We start from the raw sequence: 26023 nt of genomic DNA on the forward strand, positions 1-26023 counted from the left end.
ACATTTGTTGGCTAGTCTAAGTGTAAATAATTATAAGCTAAGGCTATGCAGAATGTAACTGTTTGTTTGGATTGTACATTTAGAACTCCTTCCATTTTAAAGTAAAATTGAGACTAAGTGTTCATAGACACACTATGATGAGTCCTGGAGTGCCTAGTAGGTATAGGTATCAGTCGTCGTATCTAAATGAGAACTGATTCCAACTTTAAGGGGTTGTATGTAAACCCGTTAACCGGGTTAACCGGAACCGGACCGGTAACCGGTTAGGGAACCGGCCGGTTTCCGGTTAAAAAACTGGAACCGTTTAACCGGTTCCGGTTTACCGGTTTGAAACCTCAAACCGGAACCGGTCCGGTTCAAAGTCCCCAAAACTTTTTTTTTTTTTAATTTTTGTATTATATATATATATAGATTATAGTATTTATTAGTATATTGTAGGTATATTTACATCTGTTATACAAGTTTATAAGTAAAGTTTAAATATTTACTGACTAACAGGCTAACAGCAAGTCAGCAATACAGAATATACGTGTATACATATATATATTAAGTTATATGCTTAAGTTATAGTGTTATACTACATATACCTAAAACATAGTAAGAATATACGTATATATATCAATATACTTAGATTATATAACTTATATATATATATATATATATATATATAGATATAGATATAGATATATGTTTAAGTTATATACTATATATACTTATATATATATTATATATATATGTTTAAGTATACTATATATACTTATAACTTATGTTATTTATAGCTTAATTTTTTTCTAAGTTTATAAATTCGTATATACGTATACATATATATATATATATATATATATATATATATATATATATATATATATATATATATATATATATATATATATATATATATATATATATCAATATATGTATCAATATACTTAGGTTATATAACTTAATATATATAAATATGTTTAAGTTATACTTATAGTATACTATACATTATAAGTATATTCTTAATATATTTTAGTTATTTTTCAAGTATATAACTTTCTAGAATATACTTATATATATATATATATATATATATATATATATATATATATATATATATATATATATATCAATATATGTATCAATATACTTAGGTTATATAACTTAATATATATAAATATGTTTAAGTTATATATAACTTATATATATGTATAACTTACATATATATATATATATATATATATATATATATATATATATATATATATGTTTAAGTTATACTTATAGTATACTATACATTATAAGTATATTCTTAATATATTTTAGTTATTTTTCAAGTATGTAACTTTCTAGTTTTTATTTTTAATATGAACACAAGTAAATAGAAGAAAGCTCAATGAGCCATATATTTTATTCACTCTTGGATAACATTTATTTGCAAGTTGTAGTTTTTTTTAACTTACAAATAATACATGAATTGTACAGAAATAGTAGAATAATAAAATCACCAATTTTGAACCATTTCGTTAATTTCCCCCACATCATATTCGGTCATGGAAATATCTTCAAAGTCTTCCATTTGGTCCGGTCCACTAGCTATCAAATCTTCAATTTCTTCCTCTTCGCCTTCCTCCGCTTCTAAGTTTTGGTTGCGTCGCTCCGATCTTATCCAATCGCGAATGCACACTAGTACTTGCAAGCTAAAGCCGGATAATTAATGTCTATGGTCTCCAATTTGCTGTCTTCCTTGGCTAAATGCGCTCTCTGAAGCCACGGTTGATACTTGAACCGTAAGGATATCTCGAGCCATTCTTGAAAGTACCGGATAGCATGCCTTGTACTTCTTCCACCATGCTAAGACGTCCAAGTTATCCAGTTCCTTGATATCCACATTTGGTTGCATCAAATTAAAGTTATATTCATCAAAGTTTGCAGTACAAGAAGTAGCTGGCTGTGAATGTAAAACTTTTAAACCCGACAAGCCCTTTTTGCTACTCTGAGAAGTAGTAGGGCGTGGAGCAACGGGTGTAGCACGTTCTTCCAAACTATAATAATGAGTAAAAACTTTTCTAAACTCATCATCAATAGCGAGTTCGGCTTCAGCTAAAAATGGTTGAACTCCCTCTTCAATTTCTAAAAATGTATAAATTTGACTAACCAAATTTTTAGTATAAGATACTTTTAAACAAGGATTTAAAAGAGAACCCAATATAAATAAAGTTGGGATGGGAAAAAAATACTTCTTAAATTTGATTATCATTTCAAAAATAGCCACTTGATAACCGGGTTTATATTTATACTCTTGTAAAACTCTAGCTATTTCCGCTAAGTAGGCTAAAATTCTGGTTACTGTGGGATAGAATTGTCTAGAAAAAGCAAGAGTTGCATTATAAAAATTTTCTAAGAGTTCAACACATTTTTTAACATCTTCCCAATGCGAAAAATTTAACCAATCATCACTATCAGTATTATATTTGTTGTGAACTTGTTGTATGGGAATCCTATACTCATATGCTTGTTGTAGCATAATGTAAGTGTAGTTCCACCTAGTCTCAATTTCTACTTGAATTTTCCTAGGTCTAAGGTTATTTTCCACACAAGCATTCTTAAAATCTCTAATTCTTCCCCTATTAGCATTACAAAAAAGAAACGCAACCGCATCTCTAACTTTTTGAACAGAATCTTCAAAATGCACAAGACCATCTTTAACAATTAAGTTTAAAATGTGACAACTACATCTTACATGAAAAATATTTCTTAGCGGAGGGTTTAGTTCTCTTTTTATAAGACCTATCGCCTTTGTATTATTAGAAGCATTATCTAAAGCAATACAAAGTGTTTTTCTATAAATGTTAAAAAATCTCATAATAGTAGACATTGAATCCGCTAAAAATTTTCCATCGTGACGACCTTTTCCTTCATCATATAAAAAAGCTATAATTCTTTTTTGCATAACCCAGTTGTCATCAACCCAATGACATGTAATAGCAAAAAAATCTAACTTGTTAAGACTAAGACCTAAATCAGCGGTAAGACAGACATTACAATTTAAAGAATTAAATACATGGCACAACTAAAATCTATATTTTTTAAACAAATCTATAACATCGACTCTACAAGTACTTCTAGGAATACCCTCCAATAATGGATTATAACAACGTTGAATGTAAGTAACAAACCCCAAACCCGAGGGAAAGGAAAACGGTAAACAATCATAAGCTACCATTTTAGCTATTTCTACACGCTCTTTTTTCTTGTCATACTTAAAATTTCTATCGGTTCGTGGGTCTATCGTCATTTGAATACCCCCCACATTTGAACTCGTTTTCTCTCTCCAAACATCCATATGTTTGGTTCTCATATGACCATTTAGTGTACCCGTTCCACCATCCTTACCAGTTCCTTGCTTAAAACTAAATACTTGTCCACAAATGATACATGTAGCTGATTGGTTTTCCCTATTCTTAGTCATAAATTTCCAAACTTTAGCTGTTGGCTTACGAGTTCTAGGTGGTTTGTCTTGTGTATGTGATTGTGCAGGACATGTATCTCCTATGGGATTTTCGGGGGGTTGTGTTTCATCATCATCATCTTCATTAAAAGTGTCGGTAAAATGTTGTTGCATTGTCTCATGATCTAAAAGTGGATTATTTCCACCAACATCAATACCTAAATTAGGTGTTTCTTCCACAAATGTTTCCTCATTAAGCCCACCCCTAACAATACCACTACTACTACCGGCACCACGTCTTAATCTCTTTGACATTATTAAATAGAATTAATTTAAATCACAATCAAATAAATCACAAGAAAATAAATTACAACAAATTAAATTGCTAGAATTAAATTGCGAAAAATAAATTGCTAGAATTAAATTGCGAAAAATAAAGATAGAGTTGGAACGAAGGTACCAAATTGCCGGATTAATTTCTAACAAAGTGAAGGCGGCTAGAATTGCAAATCCACCAAAGCTACTTCGGATTGTTGCAAAATCACCAACAATATTATAATTGTAAAATTAATAATTAAAACTAGAATAAGACTATAATATTTATTTGAGAGAAATTTAAAGTGGCTAATTATTGCAAAGTAACTATAATTGAGAGATTGAGATTTGAGACTTGAGAGAAAGAGAAGAGTGAATTGGTGTGGATTAAAATGAAAATGAAGAAGGGTTGGGGAATGGGTTAAAGTGTTAAAAAAAAGTTTGGGGGGTTGGGGGGGGGAAATTAATTTATGGCCGTTTGGCAACGGCCATTTTTCCAAATGGACCGTTGCCAACGGTCCAATAACGTCCATAAGTGCTGGGCCGCAACGACTATTTTTATTTTTAATATAACCAGTTTAACCGGTCCGGTTCCGGTTTCAAAAAAATCGAAACTGGACCGGTAATAAATAAACGGTTAATCGGAACCGGTTCTACCGGTTCCGGTTACCGGTTGACAGGTTTAGTTGTATGTGTTTGGCCTTTATCTTTTTACCAGTAGCCAGTAGGTCTCAATGTAATGATAAGGTCATTTAATTAATTGCTTTAAGCCCCCCAAAAGCACTAAACTATTATTATTACTATATATGTATAACATATAATTTACTTTAATTATCATTAATTAATGTTTTAGACTTTACCTTTTCTTTAATTTCATTGAAGCTGTTCGAATGAGTGAGTAAATTAAGATAATAGATAAGTTTAAGGTCTCTTATTGTGGTTTGGTTTTAGACTATCAATTCCCTGGCCTCTTATTATTTTTTTTTTTTCGAGTCACTAATTTAAATTGATATGTATCTCACAAGTCACAAGCACATCAAATTTAGAACAAACGTTTTGATCCATGTAATCCAAAAATCAAAATGCTACTACTAGATTTCATATACGGACACAGCTCCTCTCCAGTTTTGACATCTATAATTTTCCAAGTTATTGCTTCAGGTGTTTCCACCTCACAAATATAAGATCTGACGCCAGCTATTAATTCTACTAAAAACTAAACATTAGCGACAATTAGTTTTTTATTCTCTGTTCTTGCTACCAATATTTGTAGATACTACCCTACAATGGCCAATGGGCCAAAACCATTAGTTCTTCCACCATAATAATATCCAAGCTTAACCCCAGCATATTTAAATCAGCATTTGAGATTCAGATGCGGTAAAGCGTGGAGCTAATGCCATTAATACCGTAGTTCTTATTAGCAAGTTAAAATGATAGCAAGAGCGGTAAGTACTCCTCCATCCTTAATCAGAGGTCTCGAATTTGAGCCCCGAGAGTATGGAGTCATTTTCGGTAAGGAATGTTAATCTGAAATAATCGGGTCCAAAAGCAGGTAAACCAAGAAGAAAAAATCCGAAATAATCAGGTCCAAAAGCACGTATTAATCCGAAATAATTGGTTCCAAAAGCAGGTAAACCAAGAAGAAAAAAGAAAAAAAGAAAAAAAAATGATAGCCATCAGATCTTACTTTTATGATGTGGCAACATCTTAAGCAATAATTGGGGAAAACTGCAGAGATATAAAAACTCATACTACTATTTTTGCCGTTTACGGCCTCAAATTGGTAGGAATATCTTATGCTAAATTAAAGACGATAAAAAGCAATAATGAAGCAGTAGATGCCATATATAAATCAGAAAGCAAAGCCATATATCAAACAACCTTTCCTTTTCCAGCTGAATAGATATACAACATGTTTCCAGCGTATACAGAGGGTGTTTTTTTGTTAGCTTAGTGTGAAATGAACAGTTGCTGATCAATTCCATTTTGCAGTACTTAAAACATAAGAAAAAATATGAACATAAAAACAAGAAGTAATATATAATCAGCACAAGGGAAATAACTGTGGACGTAGTAAAGGCAAAGACCAGCAATGTGCTTCTAACAATCTGCCCTTATTAGAAGCCATCTCAAAAACTAGCTTCTTCAACACCCTAAAAGGGCAGGCCATGAATCCAGCCCACTGAACCACTCGACGTGAGCCAAGGCAGAATACGCGACGCTTGTTACCTAGCCGTATACTGCTTCCTTTACGCCTCCTCAATACACGGCGGCGATGAGGCCTACACCATCCAAGTATACCACTTGAGTTGGATAATTGGAGAGTTGCATCACCACCTTTATTCTTAAGCATGGTTATTGTATTAAAGCTGAGTTTTCTAGCTGCTAGGACTAATGTTTAGGCTACAAATCACTGTTTATGTAGACATTTATATAGGCGTGTGTATGTGCCTAGGTTGATGTAGGCGCGGATCTATGATGTGTTCCTTAGTTTTAATTGAACCGACTCCCTCCGTCTAGTTTGCTTGTCTAATTTTGATTTGATACGGAGTTTAAGAAAGTAAAAAAAAAAAAATTATATCTTGTGATCTTAAACTAAAGATATGTAGAATATATATCAAAATGTGTCATTCAATTTTGTGATCTTAAACATGGCATGTGGAAAGTTCGAATTAAGCAGTTGCCAAAATGAAAAAGAGACATTTTTTCTAAGCGGAAAATTAAAACGGGAAAATATTGTTTTTGGCTCGAACTATATATATGTATATACTTTAAAAAATAAAAAAATGTGCACATGTATAATTATAAAATCACACCCGATAGTTAATTTCTTTCCATCTGTCTAAACGTTGATAAACAGAGTTGTTTGATATTTTTGCTTGTAAGAAGTAGTGGTATCTGGTGAAATAATTGGATGTGTAAAATGATTTTAACATATGCTTCATCAATTCCATTTTATGTGAATGTGTTACTGTTTGGGGAGTCAAATAATTTTTTTACTACAATTTTGTCAAACTTTTCTTAAATATTGACTTGTTAGCTTATGTTCATTTGTAGGGCTTTTCATTTAATTTTCAAATATATATATATATATATATATATATATTATTTTAAAATATTTGAAGAATTTACACCTGAATTCATAATCAAAATTAAGTCTTTTGACCTTTGTATTTCAAACTCTTTCACATAAATTGGGGCAAAGAGAGTACTATTTTGTTACAAGAAGTTAAAAAATTACACTTTTCTGAACTTTACTCTTCACTCTGTGTAATAGGCTTCTTTTATAGAAGGTGAAGTTTGGAGTTAAATAATGATGAGGGTCATTATAACAATCAGTAGGTTTATGTACTGATGATGGTGATGCACCATTAAATATTCTTGAAAAAGAAGGAATTTGGTTTTTTAGACATATGCAAAGCTGGCGTTGTCATCATTAGAGAAGATGGCCTTTTATTAAAAAAAACAAAAGAGATGAGATTTTCCTAGATACGCTAGCAGGATTTCCGGAATAATACGCAGTAGTTCCTTATTTTGTTTCATTTTTCCTTAAGCAAAGTAGTTGTGAAATTCTGAAATTATTTTTGTTTGGTGGGGGCATGGAAGAATTGTTTTTTGGTTTTACCATTCAACAAATAGATCATCGGGAGAAATTGTTTATACGTACTGAGTAGGTGTTTGGTTGGTCATAGATTTCAAATATTTTCATTTAGTATAAAATTTATGAAGTTGGAGTTAAACATATAGTTGAATTTGAATATATTTTTTTGCAGACAATATTTGGAATAATGTTCATGTTTGGATATACTTTTTTTTAAAAAATATGAAATATAATTCATATTCCACAATTTCTAAAAACTACAAAACCATCAAACTTGATTAATTTACCTGAAACAAACAAACAAATCGTAATATCACATAAAGGATAGTCACATAATGTCATAGATTGCATTTACATAGAATTACAAAAATTAAAATAACAGTTGCATTAAGCATTTGAATCCCATATACGAGCTACTGCGTGCTATTACACTTCATCAGTTTTTAATACTACTCCTATTACACAGATCCATTAGATGGAGTTGTCTTTATGAAAAGTACACAAATTTCTAATGGTAAAAGGTGAATTACGTTGAAAAACTGGATTAGAACACTTTTTAAAATTTCGAAATCCAACTTCAAGTTGAATCTGAAAAAAAATGGACAATTTGATAACCAGATACGGATTTCGGGAAAAAGTGAAATTATTTTGGAAAAAATGAATAATTCTATGGATAACGGGTACTGATAATTATTCAGGACTAGTCTTCTTTTACCGTGCGTGTAAAAACATGCAAACCTGTAGTAGAACAGCGTTTGGATATATATATACAAAACTATTTATAATCAGCCTCAGCTGTAAGTGAGAAGGATGATAGAGACATTGCATATGAACTATCCCATGTTCTCGTCTTCTTCCTCCATATATATCTTTGACGACTAAAAGTGGTTAAAAATGTATTTGCTCAAACAGTTTAATTAATGCAAATCCTAGGTTTTAGACTCACCCATTGTACATAGATACATCTCGTCTATACCTGTTCAGTGCTCATTGCCAATATTATAATTATATGTACATGTCCATGCCGGGAAATTTTTAGTTTGCTAGAGTCCTTTACTTTTAAGCGGTCAAAAAACTGACTAGTTGCAACAAATGTTTTTTGTGTCAGAACTAGAGTTTATGTTTCGTTGTAAAGAAATTGAATTTTTTGGCAATGTTATTGTAATGTATTGGACCTACCCTATCTGATAAGGGATCAACAACAACCTCTTGTAGTTAGGACTCCTTTGTAACTACTTTCTAGGAGTTGATTTCACCTAGAACTCCTCCTCTTACTTGTATTATATATATGGCTGTACATTGTATTTGCATAAATGAGAAGCCTCAGTAATTATTCCCTCTAAGCCTCGTCTAATATGGTATCAGAAGCCGGTTTGGACTCTTCTTCGACGTCCTCTGTTTCCGGCGCTTCACCCTCTTCAACAGTTCCTGTCATGTCCTCTTCTCCCTCTTCCAATCCTCTTAATCATGCACACCACTTTATCTCCATTAAACTCACTTCCAATAATTACTTGTTCTGGAAAACGCAATTGTTGCCGTTCTTGCGAGGTCAAAACCTTCATGGCTTCATTGATGGATCCAAGCCATGCCCACCTTCTTCTCTTACAATTGAAGGCTCGACCACTGTTACAAACAATCCAGAATATACCACTTGGATCCAACAAGATCAAATAATCATGAGTCTCCTCATCTCTTCTCTTTCCGAAGAAACCATACCCATCATCATTGGCTTGAATACATCCAAAGATATTTGGGATGCATTAGAAGCAGCCTTGTCTTCTCCTTCTAACACTAGAGTCCTTAACCTCCATATGCAGTTGCAAAACCTCAAACAAGATGACCTCACTATCTCACAATTCCTACAAAAGGCAAAACTTCTGTCCGATGAGTTAGCGGCCGCAGGGAGACAGTTGACTGCTTTTGATTTCAATATTTATGTGTTTAAAGGGTTGCGCTCTGATTTCAAGGATATTGTCACTGCATTATCTGCGCGACCTGATCCAGTTTCATACTCCGAGCTCCATAGCCTACTATTGAACCATGAATTTATCTACGGCTCCTCCATGTCCTCCCTATCACTTGCTTCTACTGATACATCCCATACACCAGCAGCCCATGTTGCTCAACGATCCTTCAATGGTGATAGATAACACCCTGGACACACTAATAATTACTCTCAAAGAGGTCGCGACAGATCGCATAGGGGACGAGGGGGTCGTGGTGGCCGAAATCAATATCAACGAACTAACTATGGCAATAACTATTCTCCTATGGGTCAATCTTGGATTACCAACAATGATGGATGAGTCAGGTGTCAAATCTGTAATTGTACAAATCACCAAGCTGCGATTTGTTTCCAACGCTACAATCACACTATAAATCCTTCGGCTCATCTCACTCATCAGGCACCAATTCCGTTGACACAAAACTGGTTCCCCGATACTGGCGCCACTCATCATGTTGCACCTGATCTATCAAGCTTTACTCATGTTGAGGAATAAAACGGTCCGGATCAACTACATGTTGGTAATGGACAAGGTTTGCTGATCCAAAGTACTGGTAGTGCCTCTTTTTCAAATCTTTCAAATCGTAAATTTTTCTTAAATCAGATTCTTCATGTTCCTTCTATAACTAAGCCTCTTCTCTCAGTTCAAAGGTTTGCTAAAGATAATAACGCTTTCTTTGAATTTCACCCTGCTCATTTTCTTGTTAAGGATCGGGACACCAGGATTCCTCTTCTTTCCGGTCAGAGTGATAGCGGACTTTACACTATGTCTATCAAGCCACCATCCTCAAGTCATCCTAAAGCTCTCACAGCCGCAAAAGTCTCATCCTCTTGTTGGCATCTTCGATTGGGCCATCCGCATCAGAAAGTTCTTAGTCAAGTGTTATCCACGCATAAGCTTTCTAGTTCTAGTTTTAGATTACGTAATTTATGTACGTCTTGCCAACTTGGCAAGTCCCATAAACTGTCTCTTCCGTCTCGTATTAATAAAAGTACTTCATTTTTGCAACTTATTTTTGCGGATGTTTGGGGACCTTCCCCTTTTCTATCATCTCAAGGTCATCGTTTTCTTCTCGTATTTGTTGATGATTTCTCTGGTTATACTTGGTGCTATCCACTTTTTAGAAAATCTGATGTCTTGTCAATTTTCTCTCAATTTCATGTTCTTGTTGAAAGGCAATTTAACACAAAACTTATGGCCATTCAAACCGATTGGGGTGGTGAGTTCCGTCCTTTATCGAATCTTTGTGCAAAGTTAGGCATAATTCATCGTCTTTCATGCCCTCACACTCATGAACAACAAGGCAAGGTTGAACGCAAACATAGACACATTGTTGAAACTGTATTAAGTCTCATGGCACATAGCTCCACTCCCTCAAAGTATTGGCACTTTGCTTTTGATACTGCTGTTTATTTGATTAATCGACTTCCCACGCCCACTAATAATGGGAAATCACCCTTTGAAGTTGTGTTTCACACTCCACCAGATTACTATTTTCTTAAAGTGTTTGGATGTCTTTGTTTCCCGTACCTCCGTCCTTACAATTGTCACAAAATGGATTTTAGGAGTCAACCTTGTGTGTTTTTAGGGTATAGTCCATCACATCATGGTTATCGATGTCTTGACATAGCCACAAGTAGATTATATATTGTACGACATGTTCGTTTCGACGAATCTCACTTTCCCTTTGCCAACAAGTCTATTCTTGGACCACCTCCGCATACCACTATGCATCCCTGGGCTTCAGCTCCGGTCACTTTACCACCTTTACTATGTTTACGGCCTAAGGTTCCTACTCCTCGCCTGTCGTCTGGTAACTCCCTAGTGCCCATCAGCTCACCTTTCTCTCCCTCCACCTCTCCTATTGATAATTTGAGTCCTGCACCTATAGATTCCTCTACAACTCTCACACAACCTTCCCCTACAACTCCGCACCTTATGACCAAAAGTAACCCAAAATTTGCCAAACCACCTCAACGATCTCACACTATGCAGTTACGTCCTGTGTTCAAACGCAAGCCTTCCTCTCGTTTTGCTTGCACAGTTGCCACTACTACATCTTTTCCTCCTTCCACTGAGCCTACCACCTTCACAGAGGCCTCTAGGTTCAAAGAATGGCATGATGCTATGTCATCCGAGATGACAGCCTTGTTCAAAAATCAAACATGGTCGTTGGTTCCCTTTAATTCCTCCATGAACTTATTAGGGTGCAAATGGATTTTTCACATAAAGAGGAACTCTGTTGGTGCCATTGAGCGCTATAAAGCTCGTTTAGTTGCCAAAGGATTTCATCAGGTTGAGGGCCAAGATTATCATGAAACATTCAGTCCGGTTGTTAAACCCACCACCATCCACATCATTCTATCATTGGCAATTACCCATGGCTGGTCGTTGCGCCAATTGGATGTTCAAAATGCCTTCCTGCATGGTGAGCTTCAAGAAGATGTTTACATGGCTCAACCTCCAGGTTTTGTTCATCCTTAATTTACTACTCACGTTTGCAAGCTTCACAAATCTCTTTATGGTCTTAAACAAGCCCCAAGAGCATGGTACAACAAGCTTTATCAATTTCTCATCACCGTTGGTTTTACAACATCTAAAACTGATGTCTCTTTATTTATCTACTCTCATGGGAATGTTATCGCTTATCTATTGGTCTATGTAGATGATATTGTACTCACAGGGAATAGCACTTCATTTCTTGACTCGTTTACTCGAGCACTTGGCAGCGCCTTTTCCATACGAGATCTCGGTCCGCTTCAATATTTTCTTGGTGTTCAGGTGCAACGTAACAGCCATGGTCTCTGGCTCTCTCAATCACAATATATTCTTGGTATTCTCACTAGAGCTGGTATGCTTAATTGCAAACCACTGAGCTCTCCTATGGCAACTACTGTGAAGCTTCATAAGGGTGATAGCCCCGACTTTGACGATCCGAGTCTTTACAGACAAATTGTTGGTGCTCTTCAATATCTCACACTTACGAGACCGGACATCTCCTTTGTAGTGAACAAAGTGTGTCAGTTCATGCATCATCCTTCCATAAATCAGTGGGTTGCGGTGAAACGAATCCTACGGTATCTTCAACACACCAAGTCTATGGCATTTTTTATTTCGAAAGCTTCCACTCTTCAGTTGCAGGCTTTCACTGACTCCGACTGGGCTGGTAGCATTGATGATCGTAAGTCCACGGGAGGCTATGCAATATACTTTGGTCCAAATTTAATCTCGTGGTCCTCAAGGAAACAACGGACAGTGGCACGTTCGTCAACAGAGTCTGAGTACAAAGCATTGGCAGATGCTGCTGCTGAATTAACATGGACTCAATCACTGATGTTTGAGCTTGGTCTTCAACTGCCTCGTGCTCCTATTCTCTGGTGCGATAACATTGGTGCTGCATATCTATCTATTAATCCGATTTTTCACTCTCGCACCAAGCATGTCGAGATCGACTTTCATTTTGTCCGCGACAAAGTTGCTAGACGTGACTTACTGATTCAGTTTCTTTCCTCTAAAGATCAGGTAGCTGATATACTCACGAAACCGCTGTCTACTGCTAGATTCCAGTTTCTACGGGACAAACTCAAAGTGACACACCCACCTTTGGTTTGCAAGGGGGGTATTGGACCTACCCTATCTGATAAGGGATCAACAGCAACCTCTTGTAGTTAGGACTCCTTTGTAACTACTTTCTAGGAGTTGATTTCACCTAGAACTCCTCCTCTTACTTGTATTATATATATGGCTGTACATTGAATTTGCATGAATGAGAAGCCTCAGTAATTATTCCCTCTAAGCCTCATCTAATATAATGTAGTCTAATTTTATCTCGCTAGGTCAAATTCTTGAGACGAAATCAAGTTTCGTTTAGATAATATTTTGAGACGAAATTAGATTATGTCCGGAAAGGTGTCCAAACCAATCTGTTGTAGTCAGCATATCTGTCACACTTGTTTTGTAGGGAATAAAACCACGTTCATTTTCCGTACTTTCTTAAAGAATATTACGACAGAGTAAGTATTACCAGTTACCAGTGTTTATATTGTTCAAGGGGATAAAAATGATATCTTTCTTAACAACTACGAAAGATAAAAGAGATAGGCTACTCTTTTAATATAAACATATACCCCCTCCGTCTTAATTAAAGGGTTTTACTTTTTTTTTTTTTTTGGTTTGTTCCAAAAAGAGTGTATCTTTCTATATTTAATAATTTAACAATTCAAACATTTTATATGATAAGTTTATAACTACAAGATTCAAAAAATATTTTAATACATTATACACGTCTTTAATTTAGGATCACAAGATTCAAAAGTCTTCTTTTATTTTTAAACAGTTAAAATCTGTATATAATCAAACTAAAACATTTTGTAGGGAATAAAACCACGTTCATTTTCCGTACTTTCTTAAAGAATATTACGACAGAGTAAGTATTACCAGTTACCAGTGTTTATATTGTTCAAGGGGATAAAAATGATATCTTTCTTAACAACTACGAAAGATAAAAGAGATAAGCTACTCTTTTAATATAAACATATACCCCCTCCGTCTTAATTAAAGGGTTTTACTTTTTTTTTTTTGGTTTGTTCCAAAAAGAGTGTATCTTTCTATATTTAATAAGTTAACAATTCAAACATTTTATATGATAAGTTTATAACTACAAGATTCAAAAAATATTTTAATACATTATACACGTCTTTAATTTAGGATCACAAGATTCAAAAGTCTTCTTTTATTTTTAAACAGTTAAAATCTGTATATAATCAAACTAAGACACTTGAACTAAGACGGGAAATTACTATGTAAATTTGGTAATCCCTAGAAAATCAGTTTATAGGCAGCAAAAGTACTCCTACATCCTAGCTAAGCTATAGCAATAAATGATTTAGATTTTTAACATAATTAACAAAGCGACGTTCATGATGACTTGCTCTCTTGGCAGATGCTAATTGATTAATTAGCGCTCCTAGAGAATCTAATCATTTGATTAGTCGTGGGATTTTCAATCAAACGTGAGATATTATTTGTGGAACTTTTTTTTTATTATTATTATTGGAAAAAATCATTTTCCTTATGTTTAAGAAATTTAATTTTTTAGAGAAAATATTTTTTAAAAATTTTGATGAACAAAATATGAAGAATTACCTCCGTACCAAACACACCCTATGTTTTTTTTGGTAATCAACTTTTTCATTAACCACTAAAGTGAATAGTTACAAAACCATAACTAGCTACAACACAGGCTAGCTATCTCAGGAGGTACAGCAGAAAACAAAGTGGCAAGAATAACATGAGGCCCTGAAATACATAGCAAACTCAGAAATTTAAACTGGGAGATATTGTTGCAGTAATGATGCGGCAGTAGTTGATCTTCCTTAAAAAGTTCTAGCATTCCTTTTTATCCAAATAGCATGAGAACATTCAGAAAATATGATCTTGAAAGTCTTCGCCTGGAGAGTCTTCCCTTTAGCATTTGCAACAGCCCAGCTCACATATTGTTCCCATGCAACAACATTCAACTTTGGTCTCTGCAGCCAACCCAACATTCCATCCCACAGGTTCCGCACTGCACAAACAAGTGTTCCAGGTTCTCATCTTGACGGTGACATAAGGAGCATTTAGGTTCAGCTGGTAAGCCCCATTTGAGTAATCTATCAACAGTTAACAATCTACCATGGAGGTGTAACCACATGGTAAATTTTGCTTTTGGTCTAGCATTGTTGGTGATGATTAATGTTTTCCATCGAACTCTTAGCAGACTAGGTAGAAGTTGAAGATATATGGTTCTGATCATGCATTGTTTGGTGCTTTGTGGACATTGAACTAATTGGAGAGTTTGGTAAGCTTACAAAATCTGCTTAACCATCCAAGAAGCCTGCTGCGGTATAACAAGATCACATAGTTGACTTCTTTTTATATAGAATGCATGAATAATGCATGAATCCATCTAATCCACAATTTGTCTTGTTTATGTGCTAAATCCCAACAAGACTTTGCCATAGCAGTCCTATTCCATAACTTGAGGTTGATGAGATTGAAACCCCCAACAGATTTAGGTAAACATACTTTATCCCATGCAACCAGAGCCTTCTTAGTAATAGTATTAGTTCCAGACCAAATGTAACTTCTACAATAAACATTTATAACTTTGAGCACATGGGCAGGAATGGGGAATAATTGAGCTCAATAAGCTTGAATCCCAAATATCACAGATTAAACTAGTTGAATTCTACTAGCATAAGAAAGTTTCTTTGCAGTCCAGGAAGAAATTCTACTGGTTATTTTGGTAATAAGAGGCTTCCACTGCAGGATGGATAGTTTTTTGGTGGAAAGTGGTATCCCAAGGTACTTAAAAGGTAATTCCCCATGCCCATAGCCAAGTTGTAGTAGAATGTTGTCTGTGTAAGTTTGTTTTACACCCCCAAAGTAGATAGAACTCTTACCAAGGTTGGGTTGTAAACCTGAGGCTTCAAATAAGATGAAGAAACATTTATGTAAGGCATGAACTGAAACAGGATCACCTTTACTGAAAAGTAGAAGATCATTAGCAAAACTCAAATGAGTAATGCCAAGTTTGGCACATCTAGGGTGATATTCGAACTCTTTAACATGTTTCAACTCATTAAGGCATATGCTTAAGTATTCCATAGAAATGGCAAAAAGAAAAAGGGGAAATTGGTTCCCTTTTCGTGAATCCTTTGGCTACATTAAAAGGTTCAGAAGATGATCCATTGACTGGGACAGTGTAGTTAACAGTTTTAACACAGGCCATTATCCATCTGTGCAATTTTCCAAGAAATCCTAATTTAGTCATAACTTGCTCTAAGAATGGCCATTCTACAAAGTCGTAGGCTTTTAGGAGGTCAATTTTGATCATGGCTCTATGAGAAATGTGTTTTCTATAATATGGTTTGATTAGTTTATGAGCAAGTATGATATTGTCAGCAATTTTACGCCCTGGTATAAAATCTGCTTGGACTTCACATGTAATACTAGGCATCATTACTTGTAATCTAATAGCCAGGACTTTAACAATCATTTTATATAAAATTGTACAACAAATTATTGGTCTATAGTCCTTAACAGTAGCAGGATTTGGGATTTTGGTATAAGTGTTAGGGTGGTGCAATTAGTACCTTTAAGCATTTTACCAGTGTCAAAAAACTCTTTAACAACCTCTATCACTTCACTCTTCACCGCAACCCAAGAAGTTTTAAAGAAATTAGAGTTATAGCCATCAATACCTGGAGCCTTCTCATCTCCAATGGAGACTAGTCCATTATAGATTTCATCATCTGATACTGGAGCACAAAAGTCAAGTTGTTGTTGATGATTAAGAACAGGACCCTTCTGCATTGTGATTTTGTTGACAGCAGGCAGAGTTGTGGTTGTAGTTCCCATTAAGCTTTTGTAAAATAACAATATCTCATTAGTGATAGCTTTGGAATTTGTCAACCTTGATCCAACTAGAGAGGTAAGTTCACTAATTTCTTTCCTATGAGCCTTTTCTTTAACCACAGCAGCAAATACTTAGTGTTTGAATCCCCAAGTTTAATCTAAGTAGCTTTGGATTTCTGCTTGAGGGCATTTTCTTCAATCAAAGACCATTTTTCTAAATTTTGCAAGATGTCCTTCTCTTTGCTTAATAAATAATCAGTATATTAACATGTAAGTGCTTTTTGTGTGTCTTACAAAAACAGTCTGTCTTGTTGAATGTGCATTGTAATTCCTTTGAAGTGATCATTGTTGAGTTTCTTCAGTGCAGGTTTCAGAGCTTTTAGCTTTCTCCAGATGTTTCCCATTTTATTCCCTCTGTAGTGTTAATCCCAAACAGATTTAACCAACCCTAGGAACTGATCATCTGATGTCCATATATTAAAGAACCTAAACGGGATCTGAGTTGGTCGTTGTCCAGATTGGAGTCTCAGTAACATAGAAGTATGATCTGATATGTAAGGCAAATCATATTCTATTGCTACTTGCCCCTATTGTATCATCCAATATCTAATGCCAAACATTCTATCTATCCTTCTATGAATTCGATCAACACCATGTTGTTTATTAGTCATGTGAAATACTCCCCTCTCTAAGGTAGGTTCAGTAAGCAACAAATTATTTATACACTCCGAGAAGTCATGTACTTCAGCTTGTGTGATGGGATTCCCACCTTGTCTATCCATAATATGTAAGACTGCATTAAAGTCACCACAGGTAATCCATGGGCCATTAATGCCAACTGCATATTCAGCTAAACCTCCCAGAGAGCCTTTCTTTGGTCCAATGTATTGTGACCATAAATAAAAGTTAGCATGCAGTCAATATCATTAGTTGTACCTCTAATCTAGCAATAAATGAATTGAGCCCCTTGCTTAAGAGTTGTGATTCTATACTAGGAAGGATCCTATGTCACCTATACTCTACTATTAGCTGCATCATTATAGTTGTGCAGCATTTCCCATCCAGGTGCAACAATATTCAGGATGGTCTGTCCTTGTGATTTTTGACTCTTGTTTCTACAATCCCTGCTAGTGTAAATCTTTTATTCCTCACGTACTGTTTGAGTTCCTTCTGCTTGTACCTCTTATTCATACCTTTTATTGTCACGACCCGACTAGGGGCCATGATGGGTACCCGGAGCTGACTACCGAGCACCTCTCATTAGGCTAATCATCATACTCATCCTGAACATATATATAATCTCCAAAACAACCCATATCTATATGCATAAGCCCTCGCGGCTACAAGAATGCTATACAAAAGTACAATGTGATCATCGTGGAACATCAACAACCCACACATACGTATCTACGAGCCTCTACTAGAGTACTAGACATAAAGACGGGACAGGACCCCGTCGTGCCCAATATATATACACAAAAGAATATGATCATAAGTAGCACCTCCGGAATAGTGGAGTGCTCATGTGAATCTGCTGATAAGCTCCTACGAATTCGCGCCGTCTCCCTGTCTACCTGTGGGCATGAACACAGCGTCCAAAAAAACGGACGTCAGTACGAACATTGGACTGAGTATGTAAGGAATGAATAGTAATAGCATAATAAGGAAACAATGAAACATGAGCTGAAGATATAACCTGCTTAACCTTTAAAGGAAACACATGTCATACATATCACATATACCATCATCGTTAACCCGCGTCCGGGTAACCATCATACGCCGCCCACTAGTGGTGTCATGTCCGGCCCTCTAGGCACGGTGTAATCATAAGTAGCCCGCATTAGCGGTGACATGTCCGGCCATCTAGGCACGGTGGAATCGTATGCAGCCCGCCTCCGCGGTGACATGACCGGCCATCTAGGCACGGTGGGATCGTATCATCACATACATCTCATAAAGCATGCATAAGAACTTAAGACAACTATAACTCTATCGGGGTGACGTAAGGTTGAGAACCCCCGATTACGTTATGGAGTAATCATATTCATCATACCCTACCTTGAAGGAACTAACATCATAAGGTGGGTCTAGCAACAATGAACGACATTAACGAATCGTATAAGAGTCATTAGCTTCATGGAATCATCATATCATAAGCTTTAGGATCTCTAGGCTTAGACTTATCATCATTATCATCATATTCATGACATATCTCTTATCTTATCTCATAAGGAGCTCTTTATCAACATAGACTCATAATTCATGGAATGTAAGAAAGTTATGGAGAGATAAGGGAATTCATGGCATAGGAATCATGCCTTAGAAAAGAAGGGACTAGCCTTACATACCTTGTATTTCTTCAACTCTATCGTCTAATTGCGTGCCTCTTTAACTTGCGATTCTACCTTCAAGGGAATTCGCACTACGATTAGATAATAGAAGACATACTCAAGCTTCAAGCTAGAGCAACCAAGAGCTAACGAAAATTGGGCAATATCCCCCTTGTATCACAACTCCTTCCATTTAATGAACAACTCCCAAACATCGACAATAACACCCACAATATCACAATCAACAATCTTCACCAAACTATACATTATTCAATCCTCCAAATTCCATTCCAAATCATTCATAACCAAATTACCACACTACATCATATTCGTCAACACATAATGCTTCTTCAACATTCTTAATATTATCTATAACAAGATTCTATTCATAATACATCAAAAGTCATGATTCATGCCAACTACTATTCATGAATACCATTATTTTCACATTAGAGCTCTATACTCTAGTTTCTTCCATAATTCAAGTCTTTCAACTCCTCAATACTCTCAGTAATATGAAATAAACATAAAACTCACCTTAAGCACTTGGGAATAAGCCTTGAGTCGCTCTACTCTATTAGAATGAAATCCTTCACTTGCATGCCAAAGAAATTCTTACTCTCCACAAACCCTAATGGGCTTTCTAATACATGGATCTCTTAGTCTTTGCTTTTGATCTTGGTTTCTTGGTATAGATTTGTTGTAGAAAATAGAGAGAGGGTTTTAAAGGGTTCTAGAGAGATAGGATTTTTTTTGGGGAGAAATAATGGAATAAAATGTGGGATCTTATATTTATAACCAGAGCTGGAAAGTTTCAGATCCGAGGGTCGACGAGCAGGGTTGACGGTCCATCGATGTGCTCCGTCGAACTACCGCCTGAAATGTCTAATTGTAGAACCTCGTCGACGGTGCCATTAGACGGCTCGTCAACGTGTCGACAGTCCGTCCCTTGGGCCGTCGATGCTGACTGATTTCAACAGTTTTCTGAACTGCTCCGTTTTGCTCCGATTCGATTTGTTTCACTTCTAATTCCCTCATAATGTTAAGAATGCATACTTATACTCCTGTACGCATACAAGGTAAAATATCTCATGTCCCAGAACTCTGGTGCGGATTACCGAACCGAAGGTATACACCACCAATGAGCCAAAGTCTCCTTGCTATCAAACGGGAGGTGTAACACTTATATTCCAAATTAAGAAATTCGTTGAGAGTTAGTCCCCTCTTTATCAAGAGGAAGTGTAGAGACACTAGTACTGAATGATGACTATTGACCCTTACTTTTCTTTACAGTTGAACCTAAAGATGGAAAGTTCTGAGGTGTAAGCTTAGGTGCAGCAATGTTCACAACTGGTGGATTGACTTGATGATGTGCCATGAATTTCGGCACATTTTATACCTTTGTAACTAGAAGTGTTGCTTGTTTTTTAGTGTTTTTTCGTGTTTTTATATCGTTTCTTATGTTATTTTTGTGTTTTATAGGGTTAGTTGACTAAGGATCGGAAATGATAAAGAATGCTGAAAAGCGGACAACTTGGAGCTAAAAGACGGTCCGTAACTCATGTTACGGGCCGTAACGTGATCCGTACCAGAGAGGATACGTGCCGCTACGAAGTACGGTCTGTAACTCATGTTACGGGCCGTAACGTGTACCGTAAGCTGAGGGAAATTTTCAGAAAGTGGCCTAAGTAGTGTCACAGGTTACGCCCCAAAAGGACGGTCCGTAACATAGATTACGGGGCGTAACGTCGAGGCGTAACACATTGGCCACTGAAGACTGAGGCCATGATCCGCTGGGAGATACGGACCGTAACCTGTGTTACGGTTCGTCGCATAGTGGCTGTGACATCATGCTGACAAAAGGACGAACCGAAGGACGGACCGTAACCTGTGTTACGGTCCGTAACGATGCCGCGTAAGGGCGTTTTTGTCCAGAAACTTGGCGCGATTTTTGGCCGTATAAATACTTAAAGTAGGGTTTTAATTCAATATTCTGATTTTTCTTGGAGAGCTTTAACTTTAAGTCTTGAATATTTGAAGTGGTTGGAGCATTTAAAGAAACAACTTCACTTCCATTCCTTATTGTATTAGCATCGTAAGTATAGTATGTTAACTCTTAAGCTTTCTTTGTTAACCAAAATGATGAGTAGCTAATTTTAATACTAAGGTTGTGGATCCCATGATGGGTATTATGTGAATAGGTTTCTACTATTGATATATGCATAATGGTTGTTAGTATTTATTCTATCTTTGTGCGTTAGCGATAGGTAATGATTGCAAGCATTAGCCTAAGCCATTATACTAACTTTTCTTGGAAAAGAGAGTTAGTATTGGTAAGATTGAATAACAATGACTCGGGGCGTTAACCCTCGTTTAATAGACTAACTTAGGGATAAGAACAAGTCTAAATTGGCATTATTGGTCGCTCTTCAATTTCAACTCTTTTATATTTGGAAAAATTATAAAGAGGAAATACGGCCTAACTGTTGGGAAACATTATGAAGTCCTTAAGAGATCAAATGCATATTCTTTGAACAACCATTAGAAATATATCACATTGAAACCTGAAGCATAATATCTAATCAAAATGGGGAACACAACCTTGGTCTCTCTCTCGCATTAAATACAATTCAAGTCAAAGTATTCAATTACATTATTCAACAATTATTTCAAACTATCAGGAATAGGATTAAAGCCTTTAAAGAATAGTATCGCATAAAATTAGTATCCTTTTCTCTCCATATTCCCTGTGGGATTCGACCCCAACCTCGTTTGGGTTACTATATTTGACAACGTCCGCCTTACGCCATTAATAGGTGTAATTTGAGCGTATCAAATTTTGGCGTCGTTGCCGGGGAATACGGTTTAGAAATTACTGATTGTGCGTACTCTTCTTTAAAACTTTTTCTATTCCATCACACCTTGTTTGCTGTTATGGTGAACCAGGTAAACATGGCTGGAAGACAGAATCGCAATCAGGGAAACCAAGGTGGACTCCAAGTGAACCCACCTGCACCAGAAGAGGACGAAGAGGAGAATATATTTGCGAAATTCATCAATGAAGCTGATTATGCTTCTGCTGTGGTCCCTCCTAGGACTGGAAATGTTACGTTCAAAATTGATAGTTCTATCTATCAGCTGCTGAAACTTGAAGGTTATTTTTGAAATTCTTTGGAGGATTGTCCACTTCGACATTTGAAGAATTTCTTGCACGTGTGTGCTCAACAATCCCAAGGTGTTGTTTCTGCTGATGCACTGCGGTTACGGGTCTTCAAATATTCCTTGGCTAGCCAAGCAAGGGAATGGTATGAAAAGCTTCCCAGCAATTCTATCCATACCTGGAGCGAGCTGGCCAACACATTTCTAAAGAAGTGGTTCCCACCGAGCAAAAAGGCTGAACTTCGAGATAAGATCTTTGAGTTAAAACAGCTCTCGGGGGAACAATTATATTCGGCATGGGAGCGGTTCAAGTATTATCTAGCTCAATCTCCAACTCACGGGTTTCCGGATGCTATTCTCACGAAGAAATTCTACAAGGGGTTAGATACAATATTCAGATTGCTGTCAATACTGCCGCAGGAGGATGCTTCATGGATAAGTCATTCATCGTCATCACCCGTTTGCTTGATAAACTCACCACCCACAATCAAGCTGGGCATTCAACTGATAGTGAGAGTCTCTCTTATGGTAGTCCATCACTAGTTGCCATTGCAAAAGAAAACCATGAGAGAGATCATGCCTTTGCTCAACTGCAAACCACGGTGGATTTACTATCAAAGAAGTTGGCAGAAAAGGATGCACAGGGGGTAAATGTTGTTGAGGAGTTACCACCTCTTCCACAGGGCATGTATCAAGTCCCTGAAGGGATGTACCAAGATGGGCAACAACAGTATGAAGATGCTAATTACGTCAACAACTCGCAAGGGGGTTATCAAAGGCAAAATTATCAAGGTCCCGGTCATCACCCATGGCAAAAGCCTCAACAATAATTTCAAGGGAACAATTATAGCAGAAATGATCAGGAAAATCCAAATCAAGAAAATTACAATCACAATAATTATGGCAACAAGAGCTCGAACCCCTACATTCCACCAAGGGGGAAAGCATCAAATTCCCAACAGTGGAGAGACAATTCTGCTAGCAACTCTACTAGTTATGCGCCTAATGATTCTGCGGAGCTGAAAAGTATGATGCAGAAAATGCTAATGAATCAGGACAGAACTGAGAGCACAATAAAGGGAATGTCTCAGGTTCAACTATCTCATTCAGCTTCCATTCAGAAGCTTGAATCGTAATTCAGAGATCGTTCCAGAGAAGTGCATACTCCTCAACGTGGACAACTACCAAGTGATACAGTTCCAAATCCAAAAGGTAGTGGGGTAAACTCTGTAGAGCATGTAGCTGCTATTAGCACTAGAAGTGGAAAAATACTTTAAGGTGCTGATAAAAAGGTGGTTGACCTCGAGCCAATAGTTGAGGAAGAGGCTCAACCTGATGTATCTGATGATATTGTGGAGGAAGAAACAGAGGAGGAAGCCCCTATTATAGTTGAAGAGGAGCAGAATCTTGATAATTTCAAGGCACATAGAGAAAACAGGAAAAGGGGAAGGCAAAACTTTCTGGCGCTCTACGCCCTTTGAGCCAATTGTTCAAATGTTCACCGCCTTTTCTTCAAAGGCTAGTGAGGAAAACAGAAGATGACAAGTGCTTGTGATTTTATGATCAACTCAAGCAGTTCACGATGAACATCCCTTTCATGGACGCTGTCCAAGAAATGCCCGGATTTGCTAAGTATTTGAAGGATCTCTTAACAAAGAAGAAGAAGCCATTGAAACACAACACTGTGGGTATCACTCATCGCGTTAGTGCTATTCTTTCCAAGACCACAGTGCAAAAAAGGGAAGATCATGGAGCATTCACAATTCCATGCACCATAGGGCAGCAGGATTTTGCCAAGGCTTTGTGTGATAACGGGGCTAGCATAAATCTTATGCCCCTGGAAATTTTCAAGAGATCAGAATTAAGGAAGCCAAGGCCAACTACCATGAGGTTGCAGATGGCTGACAGATCAATAAAAAGGCCAGTGGGTGTAGTTGATGATGTGCTTATTCAAATCGGGGAATTCCTACTGTCGGCAGATTTCGTGATTCTTGATTGTGCTATTGATCAAGAAATTCCTATTATTCTAGGAAGACCTTTCCTTGTGAAGGGGAGGGCTCTTATGGATTTCGAGAAGAATGAAATCAAGTTCCGGGTGAACGATGAGGAGGTGAATTTTCACGCCAGCAAAGGCCTGAAATTACCTAGTCTATATCAAAGTATTTCAGTCATTAATTCTGTTGATGTGGTGGATGAATCAGTAGAATTCAAAATGGAGGAAGAATGCTTGGGTGAAGCATTATCGACCATCTTGGTGAATTTTGATACAGAACAAATGGAGGGATCTATTGAGACAGTGAATTCACTCACCGGTCTGGGGTCTTACTCTTATGAGCCAAAGAAGTTGTCTCTTGATTTAGAGAAACGAACAACTCCTCCAGCAAAACCATCAATTATTGAGCCACCGAAGTTGGAACTCAAGCAACTTCCATCCCATCTTAAATATGTGTTTCTTGGAGCAAATGCCACCCTCCCAGTTTTTGTGTCACCGCTTCTGAACGAGAGCCAAACTCAAAGACTCATCGCAATTTTGAGGAAGCATTTAAGAGCTTTGGGTTGGACTATTGCAGACATCCGGGGGATTCCCTCCGAAATTTGTGAGCACCGAATTCAGTTCGAGGAGGAAAGTTCACCAAGTGTGGAGCATCAGAGAAGATTAAATCCACCGATGCAAGAAGTGGTAAAGAAAGAGATTATTAAGTGGCTAGACGCTGGGGTGGTTTACCCGATTGCCAACAGTCCATGGGTAAGTCCAGTCCAGTGTGTGCCAAAGAAAGGGGGCATCCCTGTTGTCCTTAACTCAAAAAATGAGTTGATTCCGACAAGAACTGTCACCGGTTGGAGAGTGTGTATGGACTACCGGAAGCTGAACACGGCATCTTGCAAAGATCATTTCCCTATGCCTTTTATTGATCAAATGCTTGATCGGCTAGCTGGAAGGTCTTATTATTGTTTCTTGGATGGGTACTCAGGTTGTAACCAAATCAACATTGCATTGGAAGACCAAGAAAAAACTACTTTCACTTGTCCCTATGGGACATTCACTTTCAGCCGAATGCCATTTGGTCTTTGTAATGCCTCAGCTACTTTCCAACGATGCATGATGTCGATTTTCTCTGACATGGTTGAAAACTTTCTTGAAGTCTTCATGGATGACTTCTCTATGGTAGGAGATTCATTCGATGAATGTTTAGACCATCTTGATCGAGTGCTGCAAAGGTGTGAGGAGACAAACCTCGTTCTCAACTGGGAAAAGTGTCATTTTTTGGTAAAGGAGGGAATTGTCCTTGGCCATAAGATTTCCGAAAGAGGGATTGAGGTTGATCAAGCCAAAATCGATGTGATTTCAAAACTCCCTCCACCCATTTCAGTAAAAGGAGTTCGGAGTTTCCTGGGGCACACTGGATTCTATAGAAGATTTATCAAAGACTTCTCCAAAATTGTAAATCCAATGTGCAAACTCTTGGAAAAGGAGTCCAAATTAAATTTTGATGAGAAGTGTATAAAGGCTTTCGACGAGTTGAAGTTAAAATTAACCTCAACCCCTATTGTTGTGTCCCCGGATTGGTCGTTGCCCTTTGAATTAATGTGTGACGCCAGTGGTCTTGCAATTGGCGCTGCGCTTGGTCAACGGCTCAACAAAATATTGCACCAATTTATTATGCCAGCAAAACACTGAATGGAGCTCAACTGAACTATACAGTAACGGAGCAGGAATTACTTGTTATTGTTTATGCCTTTGAAAAGTGCTGGGCTTGTTTGTTGGGTGCCAAGGTAG

General features: G+C 36.9%; 1 non-coding gene across 1 annotated transcript; it reads right to left on the minus strand.

The window, feature by feature from the left end:
• Positions 1–22483: 22483 nt before the first annotated feature.
• Positions 22484–22589, minus strand: LOC132612425 (small nucleolar RNA R71). Its single transcript, XR_009571786.1, has one exon. It is a non-coding gene; the product is annotated as a small nucleolar RNA R71 (small nucleolar RNA).
• Positions 22590–26023: the final 3434 nt, after the last annotated feature.

The sequence above is a fragment of the Lycium barbarum genome, chromosome 9 (genome assembly GCF_019175385.1).
Source record: "Lycium barbarum isolate Lr01 chromosome 9, ASM1917538v2, whole genome shotgun sequence".
Lineage (NCBI taxonomy): Eukaryota > Viridiplantae > Streptophyta > Magnoliopsida > Solanales > Solanaceae > Lycium > Lycium barbarum.